Source organism: Stegodyphus dumicola, chromosome 5 (genome assembly GCF_044657685.1).
Source record: "Stegodyphus dumicola isolate Sdum_Otavi_A_Nest chromosome 5, ASM4465768v1".
NCBI lineage: Eukaryota > Metazoa > Arthropoda > Arachnida > Araneae > Eresidae > Stegodyphus > Stegodyphus dumicola.
In genome coordinates this window covers 199,166,078-199,182,232 of record NC_140772.1, presented here as the reverse complement: position 1 = coordinate 199,182,232, position 16,155 = coordinate 199,166,078, and the positions used below count along the sequence as shown (strand labels likewise).

The 16,155-nt window shown below is 33.4% G+C and overlaps 1 protein-coding gene across 1 annotated transcript in view; it reads left to right on the top strand.

Moving 5' to 3' along the window:
- Nucleotides 1-16,155, top strand: part of LOC118194458 (uncharacterized) — a 293,435-nt gene that overhangs the window by 76,597 nt on the left and 200,683 nt on the right. The gene's annotated exons all lie outside the window — the stretch shown is intronic.

The following is a 16,155-nucleotide window of genomic DNA, read 5'->3' as shown; positions in this document are numbered from 1 at the left end:
TCTTTTTCCTTTCAGAATTATTCTTCATCTCTTTCGTTGTATTCAATGCCTTGCTTCTCCCCTTTCTTGGCCATCGTTTTATTATGATTTTGAAAGTTTTCCATGGTACCTACAGTGGTTTTGTTTGTCAGCTGCGTAATTTTAATGATAAATTAAAATTTTCGTTTCGAGCTTTAAGTGATAATAATGTTATATTTTTTTATTTTGGAACCCTGAATCGCTCACCTTATGTAGCTAAATAAAGATTTTTCTATGTGAATCTAGAATATATGCTTAATGACTGGTAGCAAGCATTTTATGTTCCCTCATTTGAGCAAATAAACTTAACAAGGAGGTATATATTGGGAAGCTGGAATTAAGCTGCAGCGAGTCAAAAGAGCATTAGGGTAGAACAAACTTTGACACATTTTTTTTTTTTTTTTCATTTGAAAGAATAATTCAATATTTATTTTAAACAAAATACTTTCGTTACTTGCCATGTCTTCATAACGTAATAAAGTAATAAACGTAATAAATTTACGTTTATTATTTTATTATATTACGTTTATTACTTATGTAACGTATATTTAGTCTTTATTACGTAAGTAATAAACGTAATAAAGTTATTACGTTATAATTAATAACGTTATAATAAAGGTATTACGTTATTACGTTGTTACGTAATAAATTTATTACGTTTCGTAAAACGTAAAAATAAATTTAAAAAGCGAGCGCATTTAGTCTTTATTACGTAAAACGTTATAAAGTATACGTAATAACTTTATTTACGTAAAACGTAAAAATTAATTTGTATTAAAATTAAATAAATAGTTGATTTTACACTTTTCATGTACAAATGAGAATGTAATGGTCAAAAAATTATTCGGGCACTCAAACATATTTAATCTTTTAATGTTTACCAACGATCTCAGCTTACATTCCAGTTACGCACTTCTGTGAGCACAAACGAACACAGCTCTCATACAAATTTACGAGCGACAGATATCGCGCGTATTTGGGAAGCAGAATAATTGCTTAATTTCCGGGGGCTCTTTGCTCTTGTAATATATTGGGTCTTCTTTCCTTTTCATGAATTAACCGAATCATCTATTTCATGGTAAGTTTTCTTCGAAATACATTTTTGTTGGAAATTCTGGCTTTGCTAACTTTGTCTTGCAAATCATCCCAAATAAGCCGAATAGAAATGAAGTCTGGATTAAACTCAAATGTTTGGATTTCATAGGGATTCGAACTTTCGTTTTGATTTCAAACTATGGTTTATTAAGTCCATAATCTGCAAATGTGAGGGTAAGCATTTAAACTCTGCAAAGCAAACTCATATACTATATAGCCCAAGACCATCTGGCCACCTTCACCGTGTTTTATTAAACGAGTAAGATTTTTTATTTGAAGCTCAGTATTTGTTTTCACGCACCATTTGTTTTTATTCGCTCCCAAACTATTAAATTGACTCTCGTCTACAATTATATCATGTACGAATTGCAATCATTTTCCCCCCAATGGCGGGCCCTCAGCCGACTTTGGCTTTGCCACAACTAAAGCCAAAAGTGGTGGTCACTTTATTATGGAGGCACCTAACAGGTGGACCATAGGAGGCAAAGATGCTTAGGCAAAGATGTTACAACCATGCTTTTTTCGAGATTCGAACCCGGGCCCTTTGATATCGCAGTCGCCCTCTAACCATTATACTGTCTGGGCGGCTGAATTGCAATCATACACTTCGATCTGATTTACTGAGAAATGTTTTTTCTTGTAGCCTAGCTATTCGGCGTAGAAGTTATATTTTCTCAAAATATTTCTAGCGGTTTCTGCATTAGCTAAATTTGTTAAATATTCATTAGGCTTTCAAAGCCAGTATGACTTCACTGGTACTAGGATTATAAATAACATTCGTAACGATCCACTCACTATTCTTTGTATTCTTTGGATGCCTTGTTCATGGCTTGTTTTTAAGCAGATTTGTTTTACAGTATTTCAGAATTGAATTATGCCTCAAACTGTATCTTTTTCAGATTTAAAATCCTTCATCACAGTGCTTTATAGGAAAAGCTTGCTAGAATTGGTTGTTTATAACTTTGTTCCACAGCGCTCCAATACTGTCTATTACGTTAATTTTGTATTTACAGGCTAGGATCTCTTTTTATTCATTAGTGATACTTTATATTATTCCTCGTAGTAGATTTAGAATGGTATTTAGACACAGAAAATGATGAAAAATATTAATTTTGGATTAATGGCTGAAATTTTATCACTAAGTGTTTGAAAGTTTGGTCCGCTGCAGTAATTTTTTAAGTCACTGTATATCAGGAAAGTAGGTGTAAAGGAATAATGACACTCGATATAGTAGTGTATGCATCTGCGATTCCACGGTATTCCATTAGAATATTTTGCCCGTCATACCGCCTATTTTTAAATCTTGAAAATTTCTCTTCTGAAGAAGAGTCATCTATGTTTGATCGCCCTCGAAATCGTTAGAGCTTTATTCAAAATTATGCCAGGTTTTTTGCGTATTTTTTAAGTGTTTTCTTAATAATTTTTTAATTTGAATGTGGAAGTTGTAGGAATTGCTAAAAATAATCCCACAAAGTTATACGTTTTTCGCTAATAGATTGCTTTTGAATTAAGTAAGTGTATTTTTAGTACTTTTTTTAGTATTAGATCGATTTTGGCTCTTCTGATAGCACGCATTTCGGTGCATGTATCTCAGCACCGTTCGTAAGTGGTTGTTGTTAAATTAAGTTTTCCCCAATTTTAAAGCGAGCGCATTTAGTCTTTATTTAAGGGGCAATAATACATCTTTTTGAAAATAAGATTCAGAGAACTATTGTTCGTTTGTCTCTCATATGAAAATGCCGACTTAAAATCGCACTGAACTATGCATTTCCGTCATCACTAATATTATAATAATGCAAAATATCTGAAAAAATTTTCATATTTATTTTCACCGCTTTATAAGATACACATGTAGGAATTTTTCTAAAATCGCTTCGCATTTTGTTGAATAAAGGACAAAATAAATGCATAGTTATTTTGATTTCGCGACAATTTCAGTATTTTCAGCGTTTTTTGGGGGTACGTACATTTTTCATACTTAATATGAATGCAAAAGTTATGATGTTAGGATACTATTCAAATCCATTCCTCTGTTTACACATGCCGGACCCGTGTAATTTGAGTTTATTTTGTGTTTCACGAACAGTATTTCATCTTTCATTAGGCGTTGCCTGATGTTTTATTATATGCATAGCCATTGTTGGTAAGTGATGAGATATCTTGAGTGATTAAAATGCTAATTTTTCTAAATAGTGCTAAAGAAGTATAAAGTACAATAAATTTGCGTTTTATTATATTGGTGACAATTAACGAGTTCGTTAGGTTTCAGTCATCATGGTTCTTGATTATGCGGACTATTGAAACTCTAGTGCAACCTAAGGAAACCATATCTAATTTGAAAGTAATTCTCTTTTCTTGCTAGAATTGAGAATCATGTATTTTTGAATGGAGTTTTGGGGAATACTTGAAATGTTGGCGAGAGGTGCGTCATGAATTTAAATGTTTAAATTGCACCAGCAAATATTTCAGCATTTTAAAATTCATTCATGTTCGAAAGGAGGAAAGAATTTCACTTTTATCTTTTACGCTGTTTTCATTAGTTTGCTCTGAATGATAGCTTTACGATCCTATAAAGCCTGTATTGAAATTCTCATCAAAAGCTTTGTTGCTGGCTTCTTTGTTTTAGGAAAACGTTTCCTCCTCTTAAAGGCCTCTGGAAATGAGACATTGTTTTCTATATAATGCTACTACTAACTCCGTTGATTTTTTTTGCATGACAACCTTATTTGCCTGAACAGCGGATCTTAATTAATTTGAAGAACGTGTGGAATTAATTAGTAGAGCAAAACATTAAAACTTTGTTAAGTTCGTTACTATAAGCGTCATTCTATAGCCATTCATTTATATTAATATATTAGAAAAAGCATCCTTTGCATGAATATGTAAATTTAGTCCTTGACGCTTTTATTATTTCATTTATTACCTCAAAATAAAACAAATTAGGCAAAATTTATGTAGCTAGAAACTGTCGCAGTAGCATTTATATTTATTGCCACAATATACGTGATGAGTGGAAAATGGCTTTATTTAAATAGATTTTAAGTTCTAGTATTGGAAAGCATTTTATAGTTTGTAGAGCCATGTAGCATTTTTTTTTCAGAGTCAGAAAAATGAAGAAATCTGCAATACCCTCACCGGCATTCGAACTCCGGGCCTGAAGAATTTATGCATTGAATGTTCTTTCAATTACAGCACGGTGGCATGCGGAAAGGAGGGAGAAAATAACTTATAAGTTTAATAGCATATTGACCACAGCCAACTAACAGTGTCAGCTCAAATATTTCTACTTTAGATTCCATTGTAGTTAATTCCATCATATTTAATCAAAACATCTTAAGCATTATCCTTCTTTGTTTTACTTCATGCATCAAAGAGCTCAATTATATCTGAACAAAATCTCAACCGATTCCTGTACGATAACTTTTAAAACTTGCATAGGGAAAGTTTACGTAATTAAATATTAAATTATATCTAAAAACTCTGTTTTTAATGAATGGTTGCAAAATTTATGTCTGGTTAAATTGTAAACAGATTTATACTTTTGCTTTTGTGGAAGGATAGTAAGATGTGAAGATTGCAATTACGTAGTTAAGGTGCGTTATATTGTTCAGCAAAAAAACGTATTAATAATTTTTAGACATTATGTAGTGGTATCATTGCCATTTCTCTGTAGGGTAATGTGAAGTTTCAGAATTGAAATTACTTTTGAAAAAGAACGATCAAGTTTCGCAAGTTTTGAACCTTACGTTCTTAAAGTTTTGCAATTTTCTAAAATATTAAATGGTCATGGTGGTTCGCCTTATGTTGATTAGGAAAAAAATGATAAAAATTATTGTTTAAACACTTGTTTTTTTATCGTTATGCCGCTGCGTCTTTGTCGTTGTGAGTGGCGTGTACAGAAGCGCCGCGAAATATTTCTGTTATTTTCAAAGAAATGGTACTTGGTGTACATGGTTTTATAGAAAAGGACCATTGATGTATTGGTGCTATGATAGGAAGAACATCTAACTCATGCTGTATAAACCAGAATTTGTGTAAAGACCTTAAACATGCTGATGCATGTCAGTTGGGGAAAATAACTTTCAAGGAGATAAAGCCAAAACTTCATGTGAATTCATTTCTGTATAAGGAAATACTATTCAGGTTTTTTTGTGATAGTATACAGCAAGCAGAACTCTTAGCTGACCAACAGAGAGGCAGCTGACTTTAAAAAACCCCTCCTAATTTCGGATTATAGCGACGCATAGACGAACATCAGCTAATAGGAAGAATATCTTTGTGGAAGAAAGAAAGCCAGTTCGTATTCATGTTATCCGTGGAGTAAATGAATTTGAATGAATGCCTATACAGCCAACCCATTCTGTTGGATTTGAACCCGGGTCGAACTGCTAGTATTCAACGACTTCATTGCTTGGCCACTGGTGAGCATTAGATAGCATTAAAAGATGAATAAATAGTGGGTACGTGACGTTTTTGCAAAGCTGGGTTTTCGGCAGTCATTGAGAGATAAAATAAATAAATAAATAAATAAATAAATAAAAAATAAATAAATAAATAAATAAATAAATAAATATATAAATATCGGAAGACAAATCAACGTTGAACAAAGAAATAAGGCGTCTGTTAATTCAAAGATTCTAAAAAGTGTGCTGTAAAAGTAACTCACCTTCTCACTATTTACAATTCATTTACTCAGCATTATTTCTGTTCAAAATATGTATTTATTTAATACATTTTCCCAACATTGTTTTCATGTACGAAGTATGCGTTAATTCATTTTTTTAACATATTAGCTGTTCTAACGATATTAGCTGCTCATTAAAGGCGTTGCGAAATGACGATGTTCGGAAATCACAAGTTTTAACCTTTCTTTGTTGGGGGAGTGATGAATATTTGCAGTAATTGTATCAACATTTTGGCTCAAACTAGAAGAGCTGTATTTTAATTAAAGAGCATTTTCTGTTTCGTATGAATTACCTAAGTTTAATCCCGTGATTGAAACACACGACTTTCGAATACGTGGCTTTATATTATAACTGGCGTACTGTTCTACTCTAAGCTTTTCTTATTACATTTTTTGTGAATAGCTTAAGTCATACTCCATAAACGAAATAAAGTTTTCAATTTACGCTTTAGAAAAAACTGCGCAGCCTGCTTTATATAGTTCATGTATACTGACATACTGAAATTCTGTCATTTATTAATTCTCTATTAGTGAATATTCTAGAATTTCTTTATTCTATCAAGAACACGTAAATTTTATGTCTCATATTAAAAGTCCATTCAGCATTCTTCTAGTCTTTGTAAAGGGGAAATCACGCATTTAAAACTCATTGTTCTTAAATGGCTTCAATTATTAAAGAATAGAAATATTCTGACCTTGAATTTTGTTGAATTGTTATAGAAAGCCCTGTGGTTGCGAAATGAGGAAAAAGAAATTAATTATTCACTTTTGCAATGGCTTGCTGGTTTATACATATTTAAATGGAATAGCTAGCATTACAGCAATATGCAGAGAAAACTGTTCGTAGAACTGCAGCCTTTCCTTGGAATTCTGCAGTGGTGTATTTTTTTGATTGATAACGGGCGTTGTAAGAATTTGAATTTCCTTGAGAAAGTGTATCCATTTAATCATTATTGACACATAAACAGTTCTTTAAATTATTATCTGTAGATGTAAGAAGGTTTAAACATTCGATTTCCTTAATTTTTAAGGAGAGAGTTCTAATGTGTCAGTTAGAATTTTTTCTTAACTGCTATGCAAGTCAGTGGTGACGTGTACTAAACCTGCCTTAGATGTCTTTTAGTTCTTCGTTATTGTCATTATTGACCGAAAGAGTGCTGACTACTAGAATTCAATCCGGGTTCAAATTCAAACGAACCAGCTGGCTTCATAGCTTTCATTGAAAAGTTTTCTACGAAGGTTTCCGGTCATTTAGGCGAAGAGTCCTCGTATACTTTGCTATCTTTAAATAATCTAAGCGAATCCCATTAGTGTCATGTGATTAACATGTTAAGGTAAGTATAATTACAACAGCTTATTTTTCCAAAATTTTAACTACGGTTAACAATAAAATAAAAACATACTGGGCAAAGGGATTTTGGAAGCAAACTAATATATGTGTAAGATATAACAAAATACGATGGCTGCTTTAAGAAACGATTGGCGACCTCAAAATTAATTATTCTAGATTTTATGTCTCCCCCTCCCTAAATTAATATATTCTCACAAATTCTAGATCTTTCCATGTTACATAACAACTTAAAATTAACCAATCACAGATTAGCTGTACTTATGCATCATACTTAGTATAAATACTCTTCCCAAAACAACTACGGCATTCTTTTTCCTAGCTTCCACCATGCTGATAACTCTGCGCTGCTATTCTTTGCTGTCTAAGATGCCTACGTCATACCTTTAAAAACCAGTGAACTTACAAATTATTCTATTTAACTATGATTGGATAAATACCTTGTCTACCAAAAAGTGATTTGATGAGAATTATCATGGAATAAAATTGTGTTTAGAAACAGCCATGTCGGGAAGTTACTGATTTATGTCTTTCTAACTACGCACCTAAAATGCTACATATATATTTATTAAAAATTTTTAAATAGACATATTGCAGTGAATATCATAAAAGAAGAGTAAAATATGTCATTTAGTTTCATGAATGTTACAAAACTATGCTTGAAGAACTGTTGCTAGTGGTGTGTAATCAGATAAATGCATCACGTACCCAATTTTTATACAGTTTTGAACTACATTCGAGTTCAAAAGTTCGTGAACAAGTCCTTTAATTTAAAATAAATCTTAACAATTTGAAATGAATGTGCATTGGAGTCAATGCGTTAAGAAAGATGATATTTAAAATTGAAGCTCTTCTATAATATAAAAACAGGTTCATGCAGACATACATAAACTATAGTAGTGTCTTTAAAATAGCTGAAATAATCCATTTCTTGAGTTAGGACACCAAGGGTCGTGTTCGTAGATTATAGGCAGAAACAAAAATATTATGTGTACTGCAAGTGGTGTCCCTCTCTACTCTTATTTTAGAATATTCAATTAGAACGCTGGCATGTTATGTATTTTCCTCGTAGATTTCTTTTTGATAACAATGGAATTAGTCTTGAAGAACTTCATTGAGCGTTTGTTTGCTTTCTGGAATGCTGTTTTTCATTTTATTAATTCCCCCCCCCCCCCCATTCTCTTTCACGGAACCATATTGATCCATCATAGTTCATTTTACTTACATGCAGAAATTTTTCTTTCTTTGTATGCCTGTCAGATCAGTCAGATATGCACTTGCAGCAAGAAAACTTGCTTGACAAGAAGGCCGTTTTTATAAACTTAGGTATTTGTTTTTGTTTGTTCATTCATTCACAACCCTTCAACAGCGTGTTACAGTCCATAAATTGTGGCAGCGTTTTTAACCTTTGGCCGTGACATCTATCCGATAAGGGAACAAAGCATTGCTTTCGACACTGATTTCCCGCGTTGTTAGCCTTTGTTACGCTTTCATTGAAACGGGTCATGCTGTGGTCGCTGGGAACCTTTCCTTTCATGTGTTTCCGAATTTCGCACGCCGGCCACCACGCGCATGTCGATTGTCGAACGTATTAAAACTTCCTTCCGCTCCAACCGTAAAGGTGACATTTCTCACTACCCTCCCTCCACTGTTTTATCAAGAGTCAGTCACGGTCATAGTTGTAATGGTGGTGCTCTGTGTCGTCTGGAAGTTTTCTTTCTGTTTTTCAGTTTGGTTGATTTTCCTCTTCCTCTCTATATGTCACCTCATCTGTTTTGGAATAAGACATTTCAAATCAAAAAGTATATATACTTTGCGACTTCGTTTTACCTTTATTTCTAAAATTATAATTTAGTATCCCGTCTGTTTCTGATGTGCATAGTTCTGTAAAATAATATTAAGTCATTGAGGTCACATTTGTGAAAGATCACAGTCTGAGATAACTGTTATATATTTTTTTTAAAGTGGATTTGTGGATCGCATAAGTATTGAAATTTAACATTGAGGCTTATTTGAAATTGCATTCACAATGGTGCTACGCTCAAAAAAAAAAAAAAAAAAAAAAAAAGAGGTGAACTGGTCACATGATACAGTCGCCAGGACGTAGTCCGATCCTGTATGTAATATTGCTTTAAATTGATAGCAATTGTGACTAGCATTTCGGAGGTGGAAATTCAGAGTATGGAGTACTCTAGATGCAGAGAAGAAAAAGCTAAGTGGGGAAATTCTGATGAGTTGAAAAAGATGTTGAATTCCGGTCGCAGAACCGCTGAAGAAACTAGGTGGGAGGAGATGTCGAGGGGTAGTAGTTACCCGAGGAGCAGAAAGTTTCTGATAGGCTGAAAGTAAGGAGTTAACAAATAATACCACTGGATTACCAGTAGCGGGATAATTGTACTAATTTCGGGGCATACTTAATTTTGAATAAAATGATAAAAATAAAGGCTAAAAAATCTGAAAGCTTTCAGGTTTTATATGATAGATGTTATGAAAGTGTACTGTCTTCTATGCGTTTCAGTTGAAATGATATTCGTATAGTGATATATTATTGCACAAAAATGCGTATTCAGTAATGTAAACTGATTGTTAAATTGTATCTTGGTTTGTAATTCTCAAGCGTGCAGAATGCGTACGGTTTTCAGGATTAAGCTGAATCTTAATAATATTGATCTGTTAATCTAAATAGTGTTGATCTAAAGTACTTCCGACTAGACTAATGGCATCGAGATATTCAAGGGAGGCTTCATCTGACAATCATTTCAAAATTGCCTCTGTTAAGCATTCAAATATCGCTGAAACATTGCATAGCCTGAAAGGCATTACTTTATGCTACCAAAGCCGCTAAGTAATATTAAATGCAGTCTTCTCACTATCTTTGGGATCTATTTCCACTTAGAAGTAACCAATTTTCAGATCCAGAGTTAAAAACCATTTGTTTCTTGCTAGAGTGTGGTAGTGCCGATTCTAGACAAAAGAAGACACGAGATTTTTGTGTCGACTACAAAGACAGTAACTATGAGCCATCTTTTTTGCAAACTAGCACCCTAGGTGATGCTCAAGGACTAGAAGCAAGTTGAGTAATATTCAGCATCTTCGTCAGAAGTTTTCCGACTTCCTCATTTTGTGAAAGGAAGACACCGAAAATGGTGCTTAATAGATGGGATGGCTTATACTGTGTAGGTCAGGTTTTGTGTTACTTTCTCGCGACCAACGTAATTAAATGAAGTTAAGAATAAAAATTAAAATTCCTTTATTAAATGATTCGCATTTGATTCTGTGCTTGGAATTATTTATTTATTTATTTATTTATTTATTTTTTTTTTTTTGATTTAGCTAGAGTTTGCTTCTGATCGACGGAATTTATCATGATATTTGTCGCAGAAATTGTCTCTGTTTTCAAGAATGTAGCTTTTCACGTATGTTGGCAATGTTGGCAACACCACATTTTCTTTTGTTAAGACCTCTAGGGCAGCTGCAATGAAAAGTCTTACAGATGCGTATTTTTCTTAGGGAAATTAGTAATTCTCACGCATAGCTTTTCGTGAATTTTTGCGGTATCGCTAATGATGCGTTCTGTATTACGAGTGACACTGCGATGAGCAATTAGCTTATAGAACACACTTTATTTTCATCTGCTCAAACATTAATATTTACTCATTAAAAGTGTGCAATTCAGTATTTTTGACGCGTGAAGAATATTCATGTGGATCTACTATATCGGCCACGAACAATGTATGAACAAGATGTGAACTTGATACGGAACATTTGTTTTTCGATACACTGACAGTTCCTGTTCACATTGTGTAGAATAAAGCCCAATACGGAAGGTTTCTCTCCATTTGCCGGGCTACAGCTACATCAGCTAGCAAAACAGTTACGTTATTACCGATGTCTACGAGGAGATCTGTTCATTTCTCCTAGATATAATCCGTAATTTATTTGTAGAGCACCGAAAGCTGAATTTTCTGCTTTCACTATTTCTGCTCTTTTATATGACTTTAACAATCTTTTAGGCTTAGGTCACTATCTTCATATTTCACTTCGTGAGTTCCAGCATTTTAATGTATTGTTAGTGCTCGTTTGCGCCTTGTGCGCATACATTGTTTTCAGTCCTTCTATAAACTCCATCAAACTCTCAGGATCGCCAAGCAAAAATTACTACAGCGAGTTTTCTGCTCTATTGACATCTCGTACAGGTCAAAGATCTATTCTTCTGGCGCCTGTACTTCCTTGGCATACACGAAAGCACTCTTCATATCTTCTTTATCCACTATTCATTGTGCTAGGATCCTTAATAGGGTCAACAAAATATTGGAGACTTGAATGTATCTTTAAATTACCCACCAGCGGCCCATCGGTAAAAGTCACTGAAAATTCGTAGTTCGATCTGGGCTCGATTCCAGCTGAACGAGCTGACTGCACGGGCGTTTTCATGGTTTTCTTCATTTTCATGGTTTCTATTTTGTCGTTTTCCCGTGGTTTCCCCCATGTCCTCCACGAAGGCATCATTCTCCTTAGACACATAGTCTTCGTATTCTTTGTCGTAACCAAATAAAGAAGAACAAAACATTTTGTAATTTTTCGGCTCCAATCTGGTATGTCAGCCGAATCCGTATCTCTGTGTCAGTCGTTAATTCCTGAATGGTCTCTTCTGCTTTTTGCTGTCACTTTCAATTGGCAGTCGGTGAAAACCTTTAAGAAGCTTCTCCCTGAATCATTAACTAAGGCGCTTGCATCTAACCGTTTTTTTGGCCGAATCTGGCTATAGAATGTATTTTGTTTGGACTGCAGAGTATCCGTAATCGCTTAGAACTATTTGCAATTGACTGTTCGGTTTCGTTAGCGCCGTATTAGTGTGATGTTGGCAGGTCTTCTGTGAGTAAAAGTCGCTCCTTGAGCTTCGAAATGTGTTTTTCCCAAACTTTCACAAAATTGAAAAAGTGGCGAGAAATCACCAAATATTGCCAAGGCCTGCGAGGAGGGCTTTTGCCTATAGCCTGGTTTCAGATTAACTTATTTTTCACATTTTAGACGTCGTTGGATTCAAATTCATAGGATTTATAATTCTATACAAGAAATAAACACTTACATACAAAGCACAACATCTCCACATCACGTAGCCACAAATTAAAGGATACAGAAATACACAATAAAATTATTGCTTAAATGTAACAAAAAGCAAAGGTGAAAAAAATGCAGTATAAAACATTTTAACAATACACAAAAACAGCAGTAGAGTTATGTAGACTCAAATATTAACAGAAATTCAGAGAAACAGTTTCTCCAACATGTTAAATTTCGTTCGCTTCAATCCGTTTTACTTTCTGAGTTTATGCAATGTATAAAGTGTCGTGCATTATCATGCTGAGGGTATTGAGAATATTATTTAATATTGACGATTCGGTTTGCCACCGAAGTGAGTAAAAACTGTCATTTTATTACCCATTTATTTGAGGAACTATAAATTGTTAGAATAGCAGAGTATAGAAAACCGGTATACTCTGCTATTCTAACAATTTATACTCCTCGCGTCTACGAGTGCTGATGTATGAAGTTTCAGCAGATGTCTCAGATAGTAATTCTCAAAACAAACTGAACCTTTTCTAATGAAAGTAACGGTTATCCCACCTCTTATCTTCAGACGGACCTTTTATGGAAATGCGTTATTGACGTTTGATCGTATGCCGTAACATCCGCATTGAAAAACTCTGCCTACATAAACATGCACTTGTTGCTTGCAACATCTAAAGCTGGTCGCCCACCTGTATGGTAGGTATGAAAGTGCCTTGGCAGTGTCTCTATTCAGTCCAGTCATTGTGTATGCGGTCAGCTTTTGATATTTGTTTTGCTTCGATAGATGTTCCAAGGTTCAGTCGTACAGTTGTAGAAAATGAAAGTCATTTTAATTGGCACGCGTTCACGCTGAAGAGGGAAGTTTTAATTTTGCTTTTTTATGTCTGAGTTGTTTGAGTAGATGATGTATCGCTTACAAATGGAAGGGCAGGGCTTCCTATTTCACGCTGTTCTGCTCATTAAGAATGAGAAATCATTGCGAAATTGAATTTCGAGTTACGAAGCCGATTTCTCCTACATAATAACCGAAAATAGCTAACTGTAACTGGACGTTAAAGTTGCATTTATTATCGAGAGGGACCTAACCGTTTTTTAATCCTCCCCCTTGAAGGTACTAATGAGTAATATTACATTTTTTCATTCAAAGCAGGAGGAGAAATATAGTTACGCTTTTAAATATAAAATTGTGTGGAATTAAAGAAAAACCGGGAAGAAAAAAGTAAATAACTTAATATTTTGAATAATAATGGATAAATATTATTATGTGCTGGAATAGAAACTTATTTGCAATGCCTTCGAAATTGCGTTAAAATACCAGTTTCCATTTACGGGTTCTGCCAGTAACTTCGTGTTAATTATTCTGTGAAAATAGCTGAGTAGCCAGAAACTTCAGTAAGCTCTAAGAAAAATCGAAGCTATTTGGAAAATTATGCAATAATAAGAAAAATCGAAGGTATTTGAGAAATTCTGCAATAATAATAGTTTTCCTTTCTGTTCATAAACTTATTTATTTACTTACAACTAATGTTAACAAAAGTTGTGAATAACTATAAGCTTTCATTTGCAGAGAAATTCTGAAAATGGGAGTGTCTAGTTATTTATGAAGTATACTCGGCAAGTATTTGGCTAAATACTTACCGAGTAATATTAATTTTCGTTATACAGTTTTCTGTGTTTATTCATGAGGCTTGGTTTAGTAATTTAAAATATAAGAATTAAAATGCACTTAAAAAATTAGTGTGCGTATTATCTATGTATTATTTCATTATATGGTTCAAATAAAAATAATAATAAGGATATCTTGAAATTATTTTAAAGAAAAATAGCGTTGCTGTCAAAAATGATGTGAAAAAAATTGAGTAATTTCTTATTTGTGCTAAAATAAGTAAACGACAAAAATATTAAAAAATTTTGTTTTCCTGGGAGGGAGGAAATGAAACATTTGTTGCAAATCTGAATTTTCTTAGGGGAAGGAGAATTCCTGTATTTTTATTTCGTGTTGAAGACATTCTTTCAAAATTAATGAAAATGGCTGGTTTCTGATTAATTTATTGAGTTCAGAATGATGCCCACTATTGCATTGATGGCCAAATCAGTTGTGATTATTTTGGCGATGTAAGGACTAGTTCCTTAAAATATAACCAAAGGAAGGAAATCCCAGTAGTTTTATATTTCATCCGTAATTTAATCTCATCTTGTTATTTTCAAGAACTGATTCTGAAACCTCGTGTTCCACCTTTCTCTTGGAACACAGACATTAATGTGATGGAATTTTGACGGGTAACATTATTTGTAATTCGTATTTAATGCGAGTGAAAATTTATGAAATGCCATTAGGTTATATGAAAGTTGGAACTTGAAAAATGTGCAGAGCTTTCACCAGGATTCGAACTTCGGACCTTCCGCATACTCGTCGAGTCTGCTTCCAATTCCACCACGAAGGCATGTGAAAAGAGAGAGAAAATATAAAAATTGAAGTAAAAACATTACAGTTTAATAATATCATCAGCTTTCAACGTAAAAGGACAAGAGTGTTGCAAATGACGATGCTGTTGAAATATGAGAAAGAGAAGAATTCCATGACATGGCTTTGATATTGAACTAATTGCATAAATCTAAAATTTTTCAATACTTTTTTAGATTATAAAACGGTTTGTATCCTTTATTAATTATTCAATCTGTCTTCGTAATTAGAAAATCTGTTTTCCTGTGTTAAGTATTAGAACGGGGATATTAAGTATTATTTTATACTATCTGTGCCCTTAATTTCTAACATCCAATAAATGATAGACTGCAGTTTCCATCTCTTTTCCTGAAGCGCATTCAAGCTGTATCCAGAATAAAATCTAATGGTTATGCTCAAATTTTGTAATAATATATAGTTTAAAAGCTTTTCTATATATTTTTGTTTTTAATACTGCTCAAATGATAATATACATTTATAGCATTTCCCCCTTTTTATTCTATTTTACATTCTGTAAAGAAATGCAGAAACTAACGGAACTTTTAAATTGAAATTATTTTTTAGTTAAGTTTTATTTTCAGCAACCAAAGATTTCGTTTCATGAATTAAGAGTAGAAGTAGTTTATATATAAGAAGAGAATTTAATTATTTGTATGGTTTAAATTTTTTTATATATTTTAAGCTTTTAAATAATAAACTCCTATTTGATGTTTTAAACTGGAACATGAAATTTCCAGAAAGGAAACGTTTTTATCTTAACTTTTGGGAATAATTTAAGAAAGCTTGATTATAATTTTCTTTCAAAATTGAATGATAGATCCCTTGCCACCAGGCATCTGAAACGCGCAAGGCACATAGGTCTGTAATTTCTATGTCTATTTGCCATCAGCCGCTATCATCAGCACCAGTTCTCAACCATAAAACCATCTGGCCAGGCACAGTCCTGTAGAATTTGCAACAGAAGTTCTATTCTTGTATCAGAATGTTGAGATTGGATCTGTTGAGAAGATTGAGTTTAATGAAGATCTGAGTCCATCAGGCACACAGGATAAGTCTATTAATCTGTTATCCATTTAGAAATAGATGCAGATGAAGCTAAATTTATCAAAAGATGCTTGCCCTTGTTGTATAGACGAAAATCTGAAATCACGCAGTGTAAACGAGGGAAACCCAGTGTAGAGGTGATAATATTCAATTACAGAATTCATCTGAAATTTAAAATTCAAGTAAAGAGGGAAAAAAAAATATCTGTATTTCGAACTTCATGAATACTTTCTCCAAATTATAAAGTAACTGTCTGTTCTTAACAGACATGCCTCTAGAGAAACAAAAGTGGGATGGAGAATTATAAAATAGTGTGCCGTTATTAATGAGCGTGCGGCGAGCCAGGAAAGGTTGAGAAGTAGTACTCTAGCTCAATCGAATTCAGAATGAGATGTATTAAAAGATAAAAGTATTTTAACTAAATCCCAT